The sequence below is a fragment of the Siphateles boraxobius genome, unplaced genomic scaffold (genome assembly GCF_051911475.1).
Source record: "Siphateles boraxobius isolate OS27281-9 unplaced genomic scaffold, OSU_SipBor_1 2, whole genome shotgun sequence".
Lineage (NCBI taxonomy): Eukaryota > Metazoa > Chordata > Actinopteri > Cypriniformes > Leuciscidae > Siphateles > Siphateles boraxobius.
Genome location: NW_027508810.1, coordinates 6824870 through 6850344, shown reverse-complemented (window position 1 = coordinate 6850344; position 25475 = coordinate 6824870).

Below are 25475 nucleotides of genomic sequence, written 5' to 3'. Positions count from 1 at the left end.
ACCCGGGAGGAAGGAGGAACGCACTGTCAAATAGCCCTCGACTCTATGGGACATATCTGGTGCCATCCAACTGAGCAGAGTCTACCTACTTTGACACTCGAGGCGGTAGCTGTTGTGACTTCCTGAGCTAAACAAAACAAAAAGAAAAAAAAAACTACCCTGTGGGGGAAAACAAAACCAGCAACTGGACTGAAGTTAAACATGCTCCACTATGAAATATAGAAATCCTGTCCTAGATGAATCATGCATAACATTTCAGCACTCAGAAATGTTCTCTGCTGATGCATAACCTAATCTTTCAGGTTGCTATCACCTGAACCCCATGCTGCACCCATAATTAATGTGGATATAAATTTCACTTTAAAACAGGGGTTCATTTTGTCTTTATTAGTACTATATTGGTGACAGTTTAGACATATTTATTGGCTTATTCTGTTCAATAAACCCAAATATCACTCAATAACTGCCATAATGAATGTGGATATAACTTTCAGTTTAGAACAGGGGGTCAAATTGTCTTTATTATACTATTTTAGCAATTTATAACTGTAAAACCAGCACTAATTAATTACACTACTTAGTTACTAGCGGCATATTGTTCAGTTAAATTAAAGGTGTCCTATTATACCCTTTTACAAAGTCTTAATTTTGTTATTGGGGTGTACTAGAGTATGTTTTCATGCTTGATTGTTCAAAAAAATGCATTATTTTTTCACATATTTTACATTATTACAGCTCCTCTCTCCCCAGTTTGGTTGAACGCACCATTTTCAATGAAGCCCCAATTTCCAAAATACGAAATGTGCTGTGATTGGTTAGCTGGCCCAGTGTGTTTTGATTGACAGCGCTTAGAGCGTGTTCGAGAAATATCATGCCTCTTGATAACCGCAAGCTCAACTCAGATGTAAATATTAACGATGGTGTCAATTTCAAACCATTTCGAGCCCGATTCAGACCCTGACAATGTTAATGAACAAGAAGATTGTGCTGAACAGATTTGAAGCACGGACTTTGTAAGCACGGATTACACATGACGATTTCACAGTGTTATGTTTTTTTTTGTAGTTTCCTTATAGATACGTTGTTGTCCACCATTTAATCATATTTGTCGGAAAAAATCTCGGGAAGAGAACAAGACACTGCGTTGTTAGAAACAACTCTTTGGGGACGCTCCCTAAGCATATGTCTCTGAAGTATGATTTAAATTATTCCAATCCTGATTGGTGTTGCGTCATGACGTAAGTTGTGACGGCATACACGGAAGTATAAAATGACGCCGGCACACACATCCGTTAGCCTCGCGGTGAAGCAGACCGTTCCCAGGCATGAAGGGCCGTGGCAAGGCGACACAGTGTCTCATTCCCTTCTTCCTTTTCGAGGGAACTCACATCGTTAGAAATGACTCTTTGGGGAACAAATGCCCACTATGCCATGCACCAAATATGCCTGCCCTAGTGTGAAACTGTCTCAGGCACAAGCTAGGACGAGAGCACTCGTGCACCCGGACGAGGTGCAGACTATAAAACCAGATGGCCTTAACTCCTCCTGGGGCAAACTCCAAGCAAGCTAGGCGATATTGCCAAGGCCTGGAGATCTCCCACCCTCTTAAGCGAGGTAATGGCTAGGAGAAAAGTTATCTTAAGCGTCAGGTCCTTGGCTGATGCCGACTGAAGTGGTTCGAAGGGAGCCAGGGATAATCCTTCGAGAACCACCACCAGGTCCCAGGTAGGAACTCTTGTCCTGGTCGTCGGTCTCATGCTCCATGTACCACGGAGAAAACGTATGACCAGCTTGTGCGTCCCCAGAGGGCCATCACTTAGTGGTCCATGGAAAGCCGCAGTAGCAGCCACGCACACCTTAAGTATGGACGGGGTGAGACCAACAGAGAAGCGATCTTGAAGGAACTCCAGAACCGAAGCCACTGGACAGTTAACTCATGTTTTCTACACCAAGTGGAAAATACATTCTACTTTAGGCCTTACAATCTCCGAGTGGAAGGAGCTCTGGAACCAAGTATGGTCTCGACCACTCCGGCTGAGAGGCCTGCATCTAGGTACTGAACGCCCTCAGGGGCCAGACCCTGCTTTCGTAGCTTATTTAAATATTAATTTAGTTTCTTAAATGTTCAAGACTCTTTTCTTTTTTTAATATTTTTTTTTCTAAAATGCCAGTTGGTGTTTTAACTAAAATATTAAAATAGCAATAAAGTTTCATTGTTAAAACTTTGAAAATAAAATTGGATTAGTTAAGCAGATTGCTTGATGTTTCAACCAAGGCTAACAACTTTAAATTTAATATAGAAGTTTGATATAATGCAGCTTTTACTTTCAGCCCACAGACCTTAATCAAGTTTGATTTTTGGTCCTTTGTTGTAAATAAGTTTGGGGACCTCTTTTCTAAATCATTTGATGAATCCAAATTCTTTTGACAAATTTTTGTCTTCAGGTTCTCTAGATGATACATACAAAATGTGGTGTTTATTGGACAAATGGTCTAGTAGGAGTTTGAAAATGTTTCTTTATTAAAAAGCTCAAAATGTTCCAAAGTTAATTTGGAAGCAGACTGACACCCTAAAATGTTGCTTATTTGGTTTTCAAATGAACCGCACTAACAGAGCAATCAAGTCTAGTCAGCCAAGTCAAGTCATGTCAGTTAGAATGGTGTCCTGTAAGTGGCCCTTGTTAATGACTAATAATCTTTGCAACGGAAGTGAATAAGTCAAAACTAACTTGAGTTGGACAATAACTTTATTCTAGAGCTGCTGTAAAGCCAAAACAATCTATGTTACTTGTATTTCCTATTAGCACTGTAAAGCTGCTTTGAAACAATATATATGGTTAAAAGTGCTTTATAAATGAAGGTGACTTGACTTCACTTGACTATTCAAATGCACAAACATAGCAATCACACAAGTTCAAATTTGTTTTAATCGAACCAAACCTGTCAAGTGTGAACACACAATCAAGGTAGCGCTGTATGCATAGAATAGTTTCAGACACATTTCTTATAGGGCATTCATTCTTTTGTTTAAAAACAGATGCAACACACTGTACACAAACAGAATTTAGGGAATTCATCTTGAGACTACAAACTTGACTAATTGTACAACCCATTTAAAAAAAATGCATTTGCTAGACTCTCAAAAACATCCATGCAATAGTTTCGGAGAGTCTAGCCATTTGCAAATGACAAGAGACTACAAAGAGGAAATATATAGCATAAATAAATATATAAAGCAACCTTACCTGGTGTCATTAAAGTTTTTTTTAGGTTTACACCCAAATCTCAGGTATCATACATGAGGCATGAGCTTGCAGCAGGATTCACACTAGCACTCCTAATGAGTGTCTTTTGGAGACCCATTAGTCCCATTCTCTGTCCAGAGCTCCCATCACTGATTTTCAGGTGGCAAGGCCAATTTTCCTTCTTAAAACCCAATCCAGTCTGTTTAACTCACTGCCTCTTACAGATGGATACAGATGGGCCAGTGAGATCCTGATGAAGAAATCTGCCCTCTACTTACCACACACCTCACAACTTTGATTGATGGCAAACTTAACAAAGCATTTAAGAGTTTTCCCGGGTGCAAACTCTACTTGACTGCCGACAGGCTGATAAAATAAATCACCCTTCAAAAACTCACTTTAAAAAAAAAAAGTCAACACACCTTTTTACAGAAAATTGCCAACATTTACACAAGGAATATTATGTGTTTGGGGAAACATTCCTTTAAGCAAAGCAATAAATATCCTATTACTTTGAGTTTAAATTTATAAAAGAATTAGCGATTTGTATTGCATCCACATAAAAAAATCTGTTTTGTATAAAAAAACTGTTTCATTTGCCATAACAACAGCAAACATGGTCAGTACACCTCCTCTGCAACAACCTACACCAGCCTTTCAGCAAGTTCCATAAATCCCCTTCAGCGTGTCCAAAAAGCTGCAGCTCAACTGGTTTTAACTTCCTCAAATTCACATTACACCACTACTCAGGTCCGTCTACCATTTAATACTGGCTGGAATTAAATTAAAGACAAAAAGCTGCCAATGGCTCAGCCTTCCACAATATTCTATCATTCATCAAATTCACCTCTAGTAGGTCTGTCATGATCAGCCATTTTTGGTCACCTAATCCCCTTATCCCCATTATACATATAAATCGTTTAGTGCACAAGTCCAATTTTTTTGCACGGATACTTTTATATGCAACTATACTAAAAAAATATATAATTTTTTTATATATAAAAAATGAGAACAAGCTGTAATTAAGGAAATCATAAAATCTCAATTTGTTTTCTGGAGTCATACTGAAAATTTTTTTCCATGTGGTCCATTATAAGGTTATTCAAGGTTTTTGCACAAAAAAAAAAGGAGTCATAATGACAATTCTTATATAGACTGTGTGCCTTTCAGGCTCCTTTGTGAAGTCATCTTTGCATGTGAAATAAATAACTGTGATCCATTCAACTCAGTAGCCTATTGTCACAATGCGCTCCACGACGCCCTCTCCTGGCCTCACCATATCTCTCTCTCCTGAATGCTAGGACTTCACTTCCCATCACTCCTGTCATTAATCATCTCCTTCCATCCCTGTCTCATCTTCATCATCACCGCCACCTGTTCCCACTCAGTCTCCTTTATCTGGACCTCGCTCCTCTTTGTTCCCTGCAAAGTCTTGTTTCTGCTACGGCGTGCAACTCTGAGCATTCTTCCAAATCTCTGTGTATTCCTGGTTCCTCGATTCCTAGCCTGTTTGCCCGTCTACTCTATGAACGTTTGCTGCCTGCCTACGACCCTTGCCTGGTAACCTCTCCGAGTTTGGACTGCCCCTTTATATTTCTCAGCTCTGTGCTTTCTCTGTTTCTGTCTGTTTGCGTTCATCATTAAAGTGATTGCACATGGATCCGAACGCCTCAGACTCTTCATCACACCTATAGTCAGTAGCCTGTTTCCAATTTCCTATATGATATTACGCTGCTTCTTGCATGTTTCACACAACTTTCAAAGTGAAATATCCAGTGAATGGAGCTAAAAAGTTGTCTTTTATCCAAAACAGATGAACGTCAATCTGTATTTTTTTTTTATTACGTTGGTTGTATGAATTGAGCAGGGGTCACGTTAGACTTACGCAGGGTCGTAAAAATTCCGTCATAATCTATTATTATCCGTAATTTTATTTTTTATATTTCAATTATTTATTTCAGGAAAATTAGACTTATAATACCTTGTGTTTTTTTTCCACATTTTCATTTTTCATTTTTTCACACACAGGACAAGCATATGCATTTATTTATTTATGAAGATAAAGTTGAACAGTGACTGTGTCACTTTTCAGTTTTCATCATGTTTGTCCAATACATCGCAATACGTTTTGTGCTTTGTTACTTTTAATATGAAACAACGTCTCAGCTTTCAAATTCTATCCTTTTTATTACGAAATTCAAACAATACATTTTGGGACTCTTTAAAGTGGCCAATGTGCAGCAGTGCGAATCCCACATGAACCGATCACCTCTTCCTCTTTACTGCGTTACATCACAAAATAGATAAGCATAAACATCTTGTGATATGTTGAAAGATACAGTAAAACTTACTGAAATCTGTATCATGTCTTATGTAATCACTCAATCAGTGTTTCAACCATAGAAAGATGTCAGTAAAATGACATATAAACAAGATGTCATGTTATGACACGCTCTGCTGCCTAACTAGGCAGTCCAGCCTGGCCTCCTGAACTCCCTGGTCCACCCTGGCCTCCTGAACTCCCTGGTCCACCCTGGTCTCCTGAACCCCCTGGTCCACCCTGGTCTCCTGAACTCCCTGGCACACCCTAGTCTCCTGAACTCCCTGGTCCACCCTGGTCTCCTGAACTACCTGTGCAGCCCTGGTCGCCTGCTCCGCCCTGGTCACCTACGCAGCCTGCTCCCCCCTGGCCTTCAGTTCCCACTGAGTCTCCAGGCCCTCTTCCGTCCCATAGCCCAGGTCCGCCCACGTTCCATGGCCCAGGCCCACCATTACAAGGCCCTGGTCCCGTTCCCTGCATGGACCTGGCCCTCCATCCCTCCCCCAGGACTGCCTCCGCTCCACCAACCTCCCGAACTGTGTTTCCTGTTTTGATGGGCGTCGGGAGCCGCCCATAGAGGGGGGGCAATGCTGTGATGCCAGTCTGTGTTCCCCTGTCTTTTCTCGTTTAGCAGTTCCCTATTATGTCTATTAGTCTTCCCAGGGGTTTCATATTAACCACGCCCCCTTGTTATCTTGTTTAGCTTGTTTGGCCTTGTATTTAAGCCCTGTGTTTTAGTCCAGTCTTTGTGTGTTCTTGTGTTGTACTGTCGATGTTGGTTATCCTGTTCCTGTTCCTAGTCTGAGTCTTTGTATAGTTTTCAGTTTATTGAATAAAGTGAGCTGTACTTGGATCCTGCTTCCTCCTTGTTTCAACCACAACGTGACAGTTACTACCTCTAGTGTTTATTTAAGCCAGAAACTGCATTGAATTGTATGCATTTCACATTTTACAGATACATTTTATTTTAATTTAGCAAAAATGTCGGTGCATACTTTTCCAAGATGTTCTAGGTTGAAAAAAAATGCAACAGAAGTTGGAAGAAATTTGAAATCTGGAACTCTGATGCGTGTGTGTGACTCAAACACGTGGCACCCAATGAGATGTACACAGTTAACGATAAGTATTCGCATTTAAGCAAAAAGACTGCATGAATGAGTCAAAGTTACATTAAATTACGATAAAACCTGTTTAATAGAGACAGGTGTTTAAAACTGTAAATGAACATCTTTGTTGATCATTTTTTACCTGCAAAACAAATTGCATAGCATTTGATAGGATATTGTTTGTTGACAGTTGAACAACTCCATAGGTACTGATTGTATTGCCAATCATAAATCTTCTAGGTGTCAAGCAATGGAAAGCCTTTATAAAAGTCAAAGATATCAAGTATGAATATCCCACATCTGACTTAGAATAAAATGCAGCATTACTCACAAGCCGCTGCTTCGCCGTCAGGTCCATTATAGTTTACGCTGCATGTCCTTCATTAACAGCCTCTTTTCAAAGCATACATTACATTGTGACAGGTTCACAAAACAACCCATGCTGAAATATGACACACAAGCACTAAGCATGGACTGTCTATCCTATTTCCTCCTTATTGCCTCAGTATGACTGGGTGGGCCAAGCTGCTGAACGCTAGCGAATGTCATTGATGTGTAAATATGGGCAATCATCTGCTAATATAGCCTATTGGAGATAAAGGAAAATCCAATTTCTCATGTTATGACCACCACACACTTTATACTAATGATGTATTATGTCATTTAAACACACGCCTTAGCTTCTCAAAACATGGTCTTATCACTGTTTAGCACTGTTTTAATTATGCCACGTACAGGTAAGTAATCACCTCTGCCAAACGAGAATAGTAAACATGCTGTTGCAAGGTGCAGTGAGCTTAGTGTAACTGAAACAAAAACACATTCAACATTTGGTAAGTTGTTGGCTTTCTCTGCTGGGATTCGAGAAAAAAGGCTAACAGAAAACATTTACTTTTCCAAAAGAACACTTCCCAATGGAGCTCAATACAGTAGTGTTTCTGGCTCCAGTAGAGGCAACACAAGGTTTCACAAGACAGGCTACATGAATGTTTCTGCTTTAGTTTGCATTTAGCCTCATGTAGGCAGATCTTTGACTAGCACCATACGGTCTATATGTAGCTCATCTGACTGACATAAAAAGACAATATATTTTTTAACCTTCAACATCAATAGAAAGGTTCTTTATAGTGTAAAATGGTCATTTACATTATTAAAGTGTTCTGTTTCTTTTCACAACTGTTTTGAAAGGTTCTTTGGTGAACAGAAAATGGTTCCGCTGGCAAATGTAAGAGAAAAAATCATGTTTTTAAGAGTATTTATATGTAATAAATTATACTACAGTAAGGTACACTGTACAATACCACAATTGCAGAGAAGCCATTATCATGAAATGTATCTGTTGCAATAGTAAAATATAACATAACCAGATAGAATCAGATGTGGGAGGTGCTTAGTCTGTAAGTGCAACAAAACTGTACGAAAAGCCCATTTTAAATCTATTTTTATTCCATTTATAGCTTCCGTAAAGCAAATATAGCTCTAGATACATGTTTTTTTTAAACGTATTGTTTTTTAACTTGATTATTGCAATTTCAGAATACTGCAAAAGATTTGAGAAATGCAACTGTCAAATATGTCCACCTATTAAAGCTTTGCATTGAAAAGCAATGGAAAAGCAGCAAAGTGGTATCCGAAAAAACATGTTATGTATTAACTGCCCTATATTCATTCTTTTTTTTAAATTCATTAATGGCACAACATTCTGAGCTTTTTCCTTGCAGATGACTGTGTTTGGTTTTCACTTTATAATAACTGCATGCTATTTTTTTATTAGTTAAGCATTAGAAAATAGTTAATTCATAATTTATAAAGCATTATAATTAACAAGCAGTTTATATATACAGATATAAATGCTTTATTCTTGATTTATAAGCATATCTATAAAGTAATTAAGTAAACATTATTTACAAACCAGTTATTTATGAGTTGTTCATAAGATAATTTATAAAGTGTAAGTAAATGATTAATAAACTATTTAAATGTACATTTATACATCTTATTATTTAGACATTTAGTCATAGTTATAGTAATAGTGTGTTAATGAATGCTTTATTAACATTTATTTCTTCTGTAATTCATGATCATTTTCAGGTAGTTATACAACATTTAGTAATTGTCAGTTAACTATTTTTGTGAGCTCATCTGAAGTGAGGACTATTTATGCTCCGTAAAGCGTTTACAAAGGAGATTTAAAGGCTCAGTTAGATTAATTTCTTAAGTGATTTTAATGGTAAAACAAAACAAACGGCCAGTGCCAATAAACACCACTGTCTGCAGTGGTAGAATGAAGTCATAGTGAATTTTGACCTAGTATCTTTCAAAGGTTCAGTGATGAATTTGGTAACACTTCCTATGAAGTATATGCTTATAATGAATTATAGCTCCATTTATACTTATTTATAAGTAAGTATTATCATTCTATAAATATATTTATAAAGACTCATTAAGACCTATACTGGATTATAAGAACAGTTATAGGTTCATTTAAATTTTTTTTTATAATTATGTCAGTACAGAGAGAAGCAACCAGATAAATAGTTCAAATAGTTTTTTATTGAACAGAGGCACGAAGTGGAACAGCAGAGGAGACTGGTGAGTATAAGAGAATCAGAACTGGATGATGAACTTAGCTGAACAATAATCTAAATGCTTGTTGGCTGATGATGGAAGTGGATTCGGTGGGCTGATGGCAGGAGACAGATGACAGAAGACGGATGACAGGAAGTGGATGATCGGAGACGAAGTTCAGGTGAAGAATCGTCGAGGTAGGTAGGAATCAGTAAGTATTCGAGTAGAGTCTGTACGTTCTTGTAAGGACGAGACCAGACAAGGAAGTGAAGGAGAAGTGCCTCTTTATAGTGTGTGTTGATCAGAATCAGAATTCCAGGGAGAGTGAACGAGTGGGCGGAGTGTGCTGATCTGGTGACTCTGTGACAAATTACTTTTAAGTCATGCATTTACTTTTTCAATGTGCATGCTCATAATCCATTATACACTGATTTATAAGTATTAATAAGTGAGTCATGTGATTCAATGAATGTATTTATAAAGATGTGACCTGCATTGCTATAATGTTATTATATTATAGTTACAATGACGTTTTAGTCATTGAGATTTATTTTTGTCAAATAAGTGAATGTATTGTTATTAATAGCTTGTTGTGTTCTTATAAATACTTATTGTGAGTGATAATACAGTTACTCGCCTCTATAAATGCATCATTGATGGCTTTAAGTAAAATGAAAACATAGAATGCAATTTTAATGTTATTGGATGCAAAGCGAATGTTAAGAAATCATGAAGATGTGCAAATTATACATTTTAAGTTGTTTATCTGTAAATGTAATTTATGATCAATAATTCCTGTAATTAAATAATGAAAAGAAAACAGAAATCATTAATACAAACAGTTGAAAAAATTATATGTTTTAAAGTTGCATACTAGCAAAACACTACAACAATATTTTTAAAGTATAATTCCAAATTCTTATAAGCAATATATAATATATACAATTTTAACAAATCAAAATGACCATTCATGACCTCTAATACAAACATTAGCCATTAAAATACATAATTGATAACTGACTGGTACAGCAAACAAGGTTTTCTGGAACTATTTTATATTTGATCATGTATCAGTGTATAATGGATTATGAGCATGTCCATTGAAAAAGCAAATGCATGATTTAAGTAAGTAATTATAAATAATAATATACATGTAACTATAACTGTTCTTATAATGCAGTATAGGTCTTAATGAGTCTTTACAAATATATTTATAGAATAGTAATACTTATAAATAAGTATAAATGAGGCTATAATTCATTATAAGCATGGGCTTCATAGAAAGTGTTATCATGAAGGCTTCCTCACATGAACTAAAAACAGAGTACAATTTAAATACAATTTTGTGTCCTGGCACACCTGAGCATCCAGGCTCATGGAAGCTGTTGTGCGAGGCAATCTGATTGGAGATTCCCATTCGCTACTGTCCAGTTTTGTTTACAATATGCATCAAAGATTCATGTGAACATAATGTGGGAAATCCATGTGAGCTGACAATACATAAAACTAAAGCCCGCTGTCAGCATCTTCAATCAGCTGAAATGTGCTTTTGAAATTAAAACAGACAACAACAGCAACAACAACAACAAAAAAAACATCTCTGTATGAGGTTGACACTAAAAGATTTATAATAACATGGCATCTTTGTTTTACCCACATCCCCATTTCTCCCACATTAAAATCCATTTCCTGTGTTTCCCTGCACCTATATACACTCAAAATACAGTCATGCATTTACAGTCGGGTAGACTTAAACATAAATGCATTTGACTTCCTTACAGGCGCTGACATAAGACAGATTCATATTTTATAATCTACTAGCATGTCATCTTTGTAGAGAAGTAAATGTCTTTAAAACCAGTGTTTTCCATTTCTTCTTTCCTCATGAATGAATTATACTTTTATAACAGTCAAAGAAAACAGAAAGCCTGAGACTAATTTGTGATTATATATGATTCTGAATGTCGTTGGCCTAAGTGGTATATGAAAGCACTCAATGCAAATCATAGTAATTAGTTGTCAAACTATTCATTTTGTATTTCTATCCCTCCCACACGGCAAATAGTGAAATCTTAAGGCCTGAAACATGCTGTACACACGCACAAGAATGCAAGCTCAGTTTCATGTGTTGTGCTCTGAAATGTGTGCAAACACAATGCAACACAAGTAGGCTCTGTGTTATAGTTTTATTTTTATTTCAGTTTGATTTTCAAATAATTCTGATAGTAGTTGCTTTAGAAATGAAAAAACGAAATGAGGCATTTATATAGCGCTTTACAATGTATTACTGTACACCAAAAGCACTTTACAATCCAATCAGGGGTCTTTCCTCACCCACCACCAGTGTGCAGCATCTACCACAGAACAACGGCACCAGCTGTAGGTTAGTTAAAGGTAGTTACTAGAATGTTAATATTGCGTTACTCATTTGTTCCTGTGTAGTTATTCGTTAATGAAGGACTTGCATGTTTCATTTCCCATTTTTTAGAAGTTAAAGAAAGAATTAATGTACAAACCATTACTTTTTGTCAGACAATTAAAATAAAAATAATAAAATCAATTAAATTAAATTCTGTTGATTCATGAAATTAGTGAACACAATGTTTTAATCCTATAGTGTTAAAGGTCTTATCTTTGACATTTATTCTCTGCTGTATTGTTCCTGACTAGGCTTTACATCACTGGATGAAGTTCATAGGTCTGAATTTATATTAATTTCATACATTTTGGCCTTAAAACCCAATTTAACCAGTACCCAACCCTTACTAATAATACTTTTAGATTCAGATTCAACAACCTAAAGTTCTATAAAACGGACACTTTTCTACTGTCACAAAAAAAAAGAGGCTGTATCAGAGCAGTTATATCTTACTATACAACACAAGCACACTCGAGGAAATAAGCTACAGAAGCTGTTGTAGAATGAATAAAAGCATTGGAACGACATGAGGGTGAGTTAAGTGAATGTTCGTATTTGTGTGAACTATAAGAAAATGATTTTTTGAATATTATTGGAGTACGTTTACAACAAAATACTATTTTAGTCTTTCTACTTAAAAATTTCAAATATAATTGTAACTTGCCATTTCTTTGGAATTATTTGTGAAATTGACTAGCAATTTATCAGCGATTGTTTCAAAGTAAATCCTACAAATGTGCTTCAGTGTACTGAGAATTCAACCCTTCTGGAACTTGTGGAGCAAATTCTACTCTGATGACTGAATCATTTAGTATTGGGATTATATGGCTTAGATGCTCCAAAGCCTGCTGCACAATAACACATTGACATGAACATGACAATTTAGGAGTGAAATTTCCCATCTGAATGAGTGACACTGTCTTCAACAGAAGCAGCTGTAATGCAGTCACTGCGGTCCTGGGATTTAGCACTAGAACCTGTTATTCTTCACCTGTCACCAGAGGTGCAGCTCCGGATGGGGTGAGTTAAGAACCATGCCTGCTTTGGCTGAGGAACAGAGAGACTCGGTAAGACTGAATATGTTGTGTGGAATTGACTAGGAGAAGAATCTGAAGGACGGAGAGCCAGAGAGCCAGAGAGAGAGAGAGAGAGAGAGAGAGAGAGAGAGAGAGAGAGAGAGAGAGAGAGAGAGAGAGAGAGAGAGAGAGAGAGACAGAGAGAGAGAGAGAGAGAGAGAGACACAGAGAGAGAGAGAGAGAGAGAGAGAGAGAGAGAGAGAGAGAGACTGCACATACTGGAAAGGAGAAAGCAAAAGTGGTGGTGGGGGTGAATCAATGTTTTATCTGCATTCCAATACCTTATATCAATTTTCAATTAATTCACTGTTCCTTTGTGTGTGTGTGTGTGTGTATATATGTGTGTGTGTGTGTGTGTGTGTGTATATATATATATATATATATATATATATATATATATATATATATATATATATATATATATTATTTAGCTGTTTGTGTTGAGATAGTGAGTGATTGGATTATGTCATTTTTTAATATAAGGTACAACGAGGCTAAAGGGACACCTTAAGAAAAATAAGCTTTTCACTTATCTCATAGTGTATGATTGCAGAAAAAAAATATGCTTGTATTGAACATTGATGGAGCAACAGATCTTGTGTGAAAGTAAAGTGGTTTGTTTGTTTAAAAATCTGTGAATAATAAATGTATGAGGTGGCAAGGTGGGCCTTTTACCTCACACACAGGGTAAAAGGCTCACCAGCATGGGGCAAAAGGTACAACATATTATATTATTAATGCAAATTAATAATATATTTTTAATAATGTCTAAGTTAATACTTGTTCAAAACAAGTATCAAAATATATTTTGCAAAGTTTATACTATTTTCTGTTTATTTTGATAAATAAAAGTATTCATTTTTGTTCAATAAATATGCTGTCATGAAAGTATGATCATATAAAAATATATTTTAAAAATACAGAAACAAAATTATTTTAAAAAGTAAAGATTCTGGAAGCATTGAAGGAGATCCCATAATAGTGTAATATACACCTAAAGGATTATTAGGAACACCATACTGATACTGTGTTTGACCCTCTTTCACCTTCAGAACTGCCTTCATTCTACGTGGCATTGATTCAACAAGGTGCTGAAAGCATTCTTTAGAAATGTTGGCCCATATTGATAGGATAGCATCTTGCAGTTGATGGAGATTTGTGGGATGCACATCCAGGGCATGAAGCTCGCGTTCCACCACATCCCAAAGATGCTCTATTGGGTTGAGATCTGGTGACTGTGGGGGCCATTTTAGTACATTGAACTCATTGTCATGTTCAAGAAACCCATTTTAAATGATTCGAGCTTTGTGACATGGTGCATTATCCTGCTGGAAGTAGCCATCAGAGCATGGGTACATTGTGGCCATAAAGAGATGGACATGGTCAGAAACAATGCTTAGGTAGGCCGTGGCATTTAAATGATGCCCAATTGGCACTAAGGGGCCTAAAGTGTGCCAAGAAAACATCCCCCACACCATTACACCACCACCACCAGCCTGCACAGTGGTAACAAGGCATGAGGGATCCATGTTCTCATTCGGTTTACGCCAAATTCTGACTCTACCATCTGAATGTCTCAACAGAAATCGAGACTCATCAGACTAGGCAACATTTTTCCAGTCTTCAACTGTCCAATTTTGGTGAGCTCTTGCACATTGTAGCCTCTTTTTCCTATTTGTAGTGGAGATGAGTGGTACCCGGTGGGGTCTTCTGCTGTTATAGCCCATTCGCCTCAAGGTTGTGCGTGTTGTGGCTTCACAAATGGTTTGCTGAATACCTCGGTTATAACTAGTGGTTATTTCAGTCAAAGTTGCTCTTCTATCAGCTTGAATCAGTCGGCCCATTCTCCTCTGACCTCTAGCATCAACAAGGCATTTTCGCCCACAGGACTGCCGCATACTGGATGTTTTTCCCTTTTCACACCATTCTTTGTAAACCCTAGAAATGGTTGTGCATGAAGATCCCAGTAACTGAGCAGATTGTGAAATACTCAGACCGGCCCGTCTGGCACCAACAACCATGCCACGCTCAAAATTGCTTAAATCACCTTTCTATCCCATTCTGACATTCAGTTTGGAGTTCAGGAGATAGTCTTGACCAGGACCACACCCCTAAATGCATTGAAGCAACTGCCATGTGATTGGTTAATTAGATAATTGCATTAATGAGAAATTGAACAGGTGTTCCTAATAATCCTTTAGGTGAGTGTAGATTTACAGTAGTAACAATAAATTATATTTTATTACATGATATGATTAATATCATATATATTTTTTTAATATGATGCTTTCATTATAAATATGGTGATTATCTCTAAGGTGGACACCCAACTTAATATATGATATTTACCATCTGAGCCATGTCATGTCAACAAATGGAAAAGTCAGCCAGCAATTTATTATCATGTTAATTATTGTGCGTTTAGCCCCAACAGCAGGGGCACCTTTTACCCCAAATACCATACTTTTACATATTCTTCTGTTATTGAAAAACTGCTGCTTTAATTACCTTGAACTAAACTAACAAATCATTAAGAAGACCTTTGTCTCAAAATATATTTAATAATTATAGCGATTCTCATTTGAAACTTAAAGCTGCAGTCCTTAACTTTTTTTGTGTTCAAAATTTACAATATGTATATAGTTAGCGAGTACATCAAACTCAATGGTGTTGTTTGACACGTAAGAACCAAAAAGGTTTGTTTTTCGTGTGACAAGCAAGTACTGTTGAGCTTCCATGTTTATCATTTGATGTGATCTATGGCTGCGTGTCTGTCGATCAATGTATATGAATAAAATACCTAAATTGAAATCATCATAATCTCATTGTGTCTCTTCAGGAGACGGGTTAAACTGCAAGATTCAAATGGATTTATTTTACAGTGTCCTATAAACATTTTTGAAGCTTGAAAGTTTTGGGGCGAGATTTGCTAATAGCTTGTTCCAGTGCAAACCCTCTTTAGGCATTAAAAAACTACTGTCAGGATTTACTAAAGACACGCAGTGAAAAATTTACTCTGAAATTGCATGGACACAGATATTTTTTGCGGCTGACCTTATTGCATATGCATTTGTAGGAGTTTCCCTTTCAGGCGCAAAATGTATGGGAGGAGAGTATTTACATGAATCACGCAAGGAGATTTACTAAGGTTTGCGCTTGTCAATTTACTGGTATTTGCGTCATTATTAATACCAAAAAATGGCATTTCTTAAACCAGATGCTAATTTGCGCTGCTGTCCCTCCATGACCCGGAAATGACCCGGCTTCATCTGTGTTATTTAATTGCTCTTTTTTTGGAATTGTGCTCATATGCTAATTTGGCCTGTTTAGTTAATTTGGCCTTTGGTGTAAGGGATTTTTAATGGAGGGACAGAAAATCTCACAGATTTCATTAAAAAAATACTTTATAAACGAATGCCTTATGGGTTCTGAAGAACATGAAGCTGATTAAACAATAACAGATTTTTCATTTTTAGGTGATATCCCTTTAAGAGCTTTGGTCTAACTAATTCAGTTCATCACTGCATCTTTTATATATTTATAAATTAAGTTTTTTTTTTATCTTTCATCACCTCTGAAATGATTTCTTCTTCTAAGCCGTGGGGAAAACTAATATTCACCTCACAGATCAAATCCTGATGTATAAAACTATTCCTGTCCTATATTTAATGTCACTTTATTTTGTATTTAATACTAGCCTTCTCTTGTGGTACTTTTCACCCAGCAGCGTATGCATTCATGTCATGGATTGCGGTGTAACGGGGTCAATTCCAGGGAAAAAAAAATGTGTCTAAATTAAATTAGGGAAGCTATTCATCTTTTTTCTTTGGGTGGTTGCATTCATAACATCGGCAAAGTAAAAATGTCTTTGTTCATGGCCAGGGCAACCATACAAGAGTGGTGAGAATAGCCCTTTGTAGTCATTGGTACCTTCCTGCATCAGATGACGCACAGAGTATAGTACACATAGAATAATAGTAACAATCAAGACCATGTACCACGTCACTTCAGAGCACAAGTGGGCCGCCCACCGCTTCAGCTGGAGGACACAGTGAGCGCTCTCCCACTCGCCGGCCCCCGCAATCTGCCTCTCTATCTCTTTATTTTCCTGCTTTGTGTTGTCGTACACTGAGTACAATCTTGACAAGCCGTCATAGGATTGCCATGTTCTCTGCAGCCTGTCTCCAAAAGCAGTCGCAACATTCCTCGAATTCCCCAACACCTCAAAATGTCGTCCTTGTGCAATTTTAGTTTCTCTAATATTATTTTCTGCTTTGTTGCTATGGAGCAACACACTGGCAACAGTGTTAAGACAGATAACGGATTCAAATGTAGCATAGTATTAAATGTTTTAACTTGTCAGAGCTGTATAATATAAATCATCAGCTGCAGCTTGGATATTGTTTGAACATGAAATATTAAACAGGAAGAGAAATCACTTATTTATAGCTCACTACAGGATACGCATAATGTTATTATAGATGTCATTATGCACTACACTGGCCACATGCTGTGCATGCATGTTCAAAGCAGTGCTATTTTAGTATCAAGATTCTTTTATAGTTTTTATTAATATTATGATTTATTTCTTTATTTTTTCAATACTTTCTGTTTTCATTTTAATTTTAAGCCGCGTTTCCATCGCAGGAACTTTCCCCAGGAACTAGGAACTTTGGGTCAAGTCAAGTCATCCTCATTTATATAGCGCTTTTAACAATGTAGATTGTTTCAAAGCAGCTTTACAGAGATAAACATACTATGGTACTCGTGTGTTTCGACTGCTGGAACACCAGGGTCTACATGAAGTTCCGAGTAAAAATTTCCCCCTCCGAAAGAAAGTCCCTGCTTGTGAGGTAGTACTTTTTCAAAGTTCAGGAACTTTCGGGGGGTGGGACTTGGGCGCTGAACATGCTGATTGGTTGAGTTCACACAGTATTTTGATTGGTTGATTCCATGCAGCATTTTATTTCAACCACCATTTTTAAAAGTCTGTTGCGGTGCATGCAGTAAAAGATGTTTGCTATTCGAATCAACAATGGAGTTAAAAAATACGACCGATGGACCAATGACGAGATTCAAGGTTTGTAAAGCTTAAATTCAGAGGATGAAATCCAGTGGGAATTGTAAAGTAGTGCACAGTTTACGTCATTTGGACTAATTTGCCTAATCTTCAAGGTACTGAAGACTGCGGTTGAAACACAGACAGCAACAGGTCTGGGGGAAAAAAGTTCCTGGGACAAATTGTTCCGGGTAATTTCGGTGGAGATGTGGCTTTATCAATTTTTGTGGTTGTGTGTCCTTTTTTTAAATGTCTATATACTTTTTCATTATTACTTTTTTATTTTTAGTTATGTTAGTACATCAATTTAAACTAAATGAAAATGAGAATGAGCTGAAATAAAATAAGGGTAACACTTAAATTAACAGTGACCCTATTAGACGTTAATTACTATAGTAATAACAGTAAATTATGCGTAATTAAATGCAACTTACCCTGAATCAAACTTGACCCCCTAATTATATAGTAAGTGCATGTTGTTAATTAATATTACTTAAATTATGGTTTTTGTTTTTACCAACTATAAAAACCCTGGTTCAAAGGAAAGAACAGCAAAATCAACATTCCTTTTTTTAACTCTTTATGTTGTTGACTGTATCCCTTGCTTGTGATTTTTTCCCTGTTACTCCCTCTGGAGCGAATATGCGTATGACTTTTGGGGTTGCTTCACCCGAGACGGGTGAAGGAACACTCGGTGTCCATGAACCCTACTGTACGTTTGCTTTAGAGCTGAGTCCCACAGGAGCTCTAGTTCTGACAGGCTGACAGGAAGATTGCGTGGGCATCCAGCACAAAGCCTGAATCTCTGCGCTGCCATGGTAGCCAAGGCCCCAAGGGAATACCGGTCTTGCTGTCACAGTGACAACAGGTAACAGCCATGATTATGGAATGCACCATCCTCACGACGCCCACCATGGCCGGTGTTTCTGTTATTAGGTTTCCCCTGATGTTAGCGCAGTAAGAGATGTCATTTGACTTGGCATACATTTAATTAAACTTTAGCTAATTGGAAAGTTAAATTATGCAATAAAAGTCTTTATATATTTTCCGATTGTGTTCCCTCCTAAAAAATGAAAACGGGGAAAGTGCAGTATTTTCTTGTATCGTCAGACTCCAATTTCAGTAGAGATGCTATTATGCAACTGAGACTAGCAAGTTCTGCTGGGCTGTGATAGTTAGGAGAAACATCTGCCATGTTTAGTGGGGGTTATTGGCCAACAAATATTGTGAAGTTTTGTTTTACGGGAGAAGAAAGAGCAAGCATACAGAAAGCATGACAGATGTGTGGGGATATCAGAGATAGAGAAAAAAACATATTTTGCTGGAATATGAACCTTGAATTGAATATTGAATAACGCAAGACTCTGCTTGAATCTACAAACACAGAAAAAAAGTTTATTTCTGTTTCATATTGTTTTCATAAACACTACATAGATTTCATTATTTTATTTTTTTTAATTTTAATGACTTGTCAATGTATGGATGGAACCACTAGAAAAATTCTGTCAATTAACACTAAAACATACTTATCATTTGTACAGGTCCTTCTAAAAAAATTAGCATATTGTGATAAAGTTCATTATTGTCCATAATGTAATGATAAAATTAAACTTTCATATATTTTAGATTCATTGCACACCAACTGAAATATTTCAGGTCTTTTATTGTTTTAATACTGATGATTTTGGAATACAGCTCATGAAAACCCAAAATTCCTATCTCAAAAAATTAGCACATCATGAAAAGGGTCTCTAAACGAGCTATTAACCTAATCAGCTGAATCAACGAATTCACTCTAAACACCTGCAAAAGATTCCTGAGGCTTTTAAAAACTCCCAGCCTGTTTCATTACTCAAAACCGCAATCATGGGTAAGACTGCCGACCTGACTGCTGTCCAGAAGGCCATCATTGACACCCTCAAGCAAGAGGGTAAGACACAGAAAGAAATTTCTGAACAAATAGGCTGTTCCCAGAGTGCTGTATCAAGGCACCTCAGTGGGAAGTCTGTGGGAAGGAAAAAATGTGGCAAAAAACGCTGCACAACGAGAAGAGGTGACCGGACCCTGAGGAAGATTGTGGACAAGGACCGATTCAAGACCTTGGGGGACCTGCGGAAGCAGTGGACTGAGTCTGGAGTAGAAACATCCAGAGCCACCGTGCACAGGCGTGTGCAGGAAATGGGCTACAGGTGCCACATTCCCCAGGTCAAGCTACTTTTGAACCAGAAACAGCGGCAGAAGCGCCTGACCTGGGCTACAGAGAAGCAGCACTGGACTGTTGCTCAGTGGCACAAAGTACTTTTTAGGATGAAAGCAAATTTTGAAGTCCAGTGTCAAGTACCCACAGTCAGCTGCTGGTGTTGGTCCACTGTGTTTTATCAAGGGCAGGGTCAATGCAGCTAGCTATCCGGAGATTTTGGAGCACTTAATGCTTCCATCTGCTGAAAAGCTTTATGGAGATGATTTCATTTTTCAGCACGACCTGGCACCTGCTCACATTACCAAAACCAATAGTAAATGGTTTACTGACCATGGTATTACTGTGCTCAATTGGCCTGCCAACTCTCCTGACCTGAACCCCATAGAGAATATGTGGGATATTGTGAAGAGAAAGTTGAGAGACGCAAGACCCAACACTCTGGATGAGCTTAAGGCCGCTATCGAACCATCCTGGGCCTCCACAACACCTCAGCAGTGCCACAGGCTGATTGCCTCCATGCCACGCCGCATTGAAGCAGTCATTTCTGCAAAAGGATTCCCGACCAAGTATTGAGTGCATAACTGAACATAATTATTTGAAGGTTGACTTTTTTTTTATATTAAAAACACTTCTTTTATTGGTCGGATGAAATATGCTAATTTTTGAGATAGGAATTTTGGGTTTTCATGAGCTGTATGCCAAAATCACCAGTATTAAAACAATAAAAGACCTGAAATATTTCAGTTGGTGTGCAATGAATCTAAAATATATGAAAGTTTAATTTTTATCATTACATTATGGAAGATAATGAACTTTATCACAATATGCAAATTTTTTTAGAAGGACCTGTATGTCTATTAGAGATGCGCGGTTGGCGGTTATAGCCGCAGACTCCGCGGATAAACCGCGGATCGGGCGGATGACGTGATGAAAAAAAAGTATTTTAATTAAATTCGGGCGGGTGGCAGGCGGTTTCTAGTCTTGCGGCTGTCATCAGCAGCGCCTTGTATCAGCGAATGGCAAGCGGGAAAATTGATCAAAAACGTTGGTGGCGGACGGATGATGAGTTTTGTGATGCGGTTGCGGATGAAATAATTGCCCATCCGCACATCTCTAATGTGTATGTGTGAAAGTATGTGTATTTGAACATGAAAAAGTCTTTGTCTTAAAGGGGTCATATAATGCCTTTTTGTACAAGCTAATATGATTCTTTAGGGTCTAAATTAAAAGTTTGTAATATACTTTAATTAAAAATTCTCATTGGTATTGTAAGAAAACACTTATTTTACCTGGTCAAAAACAGCTCTGTTGTCAGCACGCCGTTTAAGTGTATGTGTCTTTAAATGATAATGAGCTTTGCTCACCCCGCCCCTCTGTTCTGTGCGTACACCGTTTGTAACACAATAACACAATAACCATAACGCGTTGTTCATTATAAACGTGGGATTATGAATTATATTGAGAACGTGTACATAGAAAACATGCCGTAATGTACCCTGAGTGTAAACCCTAGCCGCATTCCCCGTGAAGCTAGCGATTTGCAAAGATTAATATAAATATTAATATAAAGGTTAATAAAATGTTACACTCACTTCAGTTCTTCTGGAGGTACAGCAGGAACACGAATAGTTGGCTGGTACCGATCCTTTTTTCAGGAGCAGCTTCTTAGCAAAACCAGCTTTATACTGACCCTCCTCGTTTAAAAAGCAGTCTGGTGTGTGAAATGATTCGCACAAACATAAAAGCTTTTACGTTGATCGTGGGGAATATTCCCTTCGAAAACAAACTCAGCCACTGCGTCTTCAGCGGTTCAGATTTAGGAACATTAAAATGACTGCTGTCTTCCTTATTGTACCCAAGAATAGAACACCACTTCGCTTAGACTCCATTCTGCTCATAGACAGTTCGACCGTTCGACCGTGTGACGTCACACGGTCGAACGGCTCAATTTGAGGCAGGGGAAAACATAAGGAGATTAAAACAAAATCACTGGATGGATTTTTATCATTATATGAGGGTTGTGTACAGGCACTGTCAACACACATTTTAGTACAATCAATTTGTAAAAGTGCATGTACCATTTAATGACCCCTTTAAGCAGTGGCGGTTCTAGAGGGGGGGCCGGGGGGGCCCGTGCCCCTGTGACAACAAGCTTGGCCCCCCTTGTGGCCCCCCTAAATGTGGAGTGTGAAATAATTTTTACAAAACTGTTTTTTTGCTATCGTTGTTATCGTTGTATGCGTATTATTTTTTTTTTCATTCTATCTTTGTGGATTTGCTTGTTCACGTGACAATTCGCATCACATTCGCGGGAATCGCGGCAGAATAACGTCTGTCTCCTGCACGCGAGAGAGGAGAGAAGGAGAAAGCTGGTAAATGTCAGTTCAGTTGCAAGTTCATTCTTTATGTGGGTATCGGGTGTGCGATGTGTATTGTCTATTATGATATTGTAATCAATGTTTTAACTGTATACGAGGCACTGTGAGCTGACATCGCATTTGTCTCTCGTCCTTTCACTGCTGTGTGCGGTTCATAGGTAGGCTATGTCCCCAAATTAGTTTATGTCTTATATTTATATCATATTATGTTCTTATATTAGAATATCACATCAGCAAGAGTGCTGTTTTCCCGTGCACAATTGCAACTGTGATATTGATATTATACAACAGTTAAATTAACAATAAGTTAACATTGGGCGTTACTTTTTAGACACAATATTGTCAATATTGTTTGTTTTCCCTTTATTTCGACGACTAGAATTTCAAAATGAAACCATAGCAGAGTCTCAATGCAACAGACAGTGATGATTTCTTGACTGAAATCCGCGTTTTGAAGGAGTTACTTGCTCCTTTCCCGAATGAATCAGCCGTTTGAACGAATCGGTTGAATGAATGAATCCCTCAACTCACTTATTAACACAGTGACTTGCCGCTGCCTACTGGCGGTTTTAGTTTCATATTTAAAGTATCCTTTAATTAAAACGTTAAAATTAGAAATCATTTCATGTTTAAATATTGATTTTAAAAAAATCTCATAGGTTTATTTATGCAATTGTAAATGGAGTGTAAATATATTAATGCCACTTCTGTGTCACCTCTAGACGGCACTGCAAAGATGGATTTTGATTAAATGATTTAATTTGACTGGTAACAGTGGTACTGTATAATTATTGTATAATTAAGTATTATTGTATAAATAAGTATAATTACTGTATAATTTGAATGTTAGTATTTGACATAAAAGGTGATTCATAACTCTAAATAAGTTTAGAAAGAATGTCCATATATAGGTGAAAATGCCCCTGGAAATCAATTTAAGGTGGCAAATTAAATTAATTATAAATTCATTAAAAAATTAATTTCAGTCCCTGCTGTTAACTGACCACTGCATAGAATATTAAAAAATATGAATATCTTTGTGAGTCTGCTGTCAACAACAGGCCTAAACCAGCCATGGCACCAGCAGAAAAACACAATCAGTAAAATACCATCTAATTATCAACAAAACATTGAAAATATTGAGATATATTTTTGTCAATATTGCACGGTATAATAATGTACGGTATGAATTTTGATTTCTTCAGGTCTTAAAAAGCCTTAAATTCGATTTTAAAAAGTTGCGAATTGCAAATACATTGTTGAATGATTATAAACATGGTATTTTGCCTGTTAATGCCTGCAGTGCAGTGCAGAAAATGATATGACAACAATAAGGTCTAAATGTAACTGGCCCCTCTAACAGCACAACTGGCCCCAGCTTGGCCCCCCCAGTTGAAATGGTCTAGAACCGCCACTGCCTTTAAGCTATCGGGATTTTTTTTTATCTTTCTTTGTATGCTCACTATTCAAATTGTTACAAGAGTTGATGTATAAGAGTGTCCACTTTAAAGTTGGCATGACATGGAAATTCACCCTTTATCTAAATGCATGTTACAGATATAGTGACAGGGGCGGACTGGGACCAAAAAGTGGCCCTGGACTTTCTGGCCCACAGCAGCCCCCCACATCATAACACATTGGCTCATTAATGTGCAGAATCATTTTTAACACCACTTATAGCATAAAAATATAACACAATACAAGAAACGGGAAATTAACAGAAATGCTATTTAAACATTTATTTCAATTAACGCAACATATATTAGGTAATATTTATATTATATTTAATATTATTTTTAATATTATTTATTTTACATACATATTTAATATTTATGTAAAACAAAGTGAATCTTTACAGCAGAAAACTTTTGAACCAAATTGTTTCTTGAATTTTGTTGAGGGTGGAACAATATGGAAAAATATGTCTAGATTTTCTGATGTCGGTACAGTGAAGAAAGTATGTGCGCAGGTGCGCAGCACAGTATGTGCGAGTTCTTGCTCGCGCGCTCTAGATTCCGCTAGATTTGAACTAATTTGTGGGCATCAGGGAGCTGCTATCATTCAGTGTCCCGGTACAGGTTATTAAAAAGAAGGACAATCCCGGTAAAACCGGGACAGGTGGCAACCCTTCTTCGCGCCGATTCCGCCAAATGCATAATCAGTTAATTTGAAACATTTCACAGCATCTACCTCTAATGCTTTTTTTTTTTACACGTAACTTTTCAGCTCCATCTTTTCTTTTCTTCCCCCTTTTATCCATAGACAATTATTTGTTATTATCTTATCTGCTCAGAAAAATTTGCTGCACCGGATCAATCTGTCTCTCTCTTTGTAAATTAGACGACGTGAAAAAGGGCGTGTTTCAAGATACGCAATGGAGTAGATCATACTAAACAGGGAGGGAGACCAAAACACTCACATGCAAACAAAACACACGACTTGTCGGCCGCGGCCCGACTCAATCATCCATTTGCGTAGAAAAGAGATGTAATATTATGATTTCCGTCATTTTTAAAAAAAAAAATATATATATATATATTTGTATACCGGGTGGGCCGGCCCACATTGGCCAGCGGCTCACCGGGAAAAGTCCCGGTGCTCCAGATGGCCAGTCCGCCCCTGTATAGTGAACAATTCATCATGTGTCTTTTTTAAAAATGCTTTTTACCTCGTAATGCTTAGTCAAAATTGTAACGCTTAGTCAAAATTGTAACAAGAACGGCCAGGAAAACCAGTGGAAACGTGTGCTCATATTTTTCTCCTTGCCTAGAGACTTTGGTGGTCTCATATTTGTCTCTTCTAAAGTTTCAGAAGAGACCTCAACAACATCACACACGGTGCACAGATTTTTTTCCCTAAACTAAAGACTCCACGTCTTTTGAGGCTCCAGGTCTCCAGATACCATGTATCTGAACAAGATGTCCAGGACCTACAGCAAAAAAATAGGCCCACAACATATAAGAGCCAGCAGTATATTTAACCGTAGGCATGGGGTACTTTTTATCCCTGTTTCCACCAAACACATCTGGTGGGTTTGCTGCCAAAAAGCCCATTTTTTGTTTCATCTGACCTTAGAATCTGGTCCCTTTTGAAGTTCCAGTCAT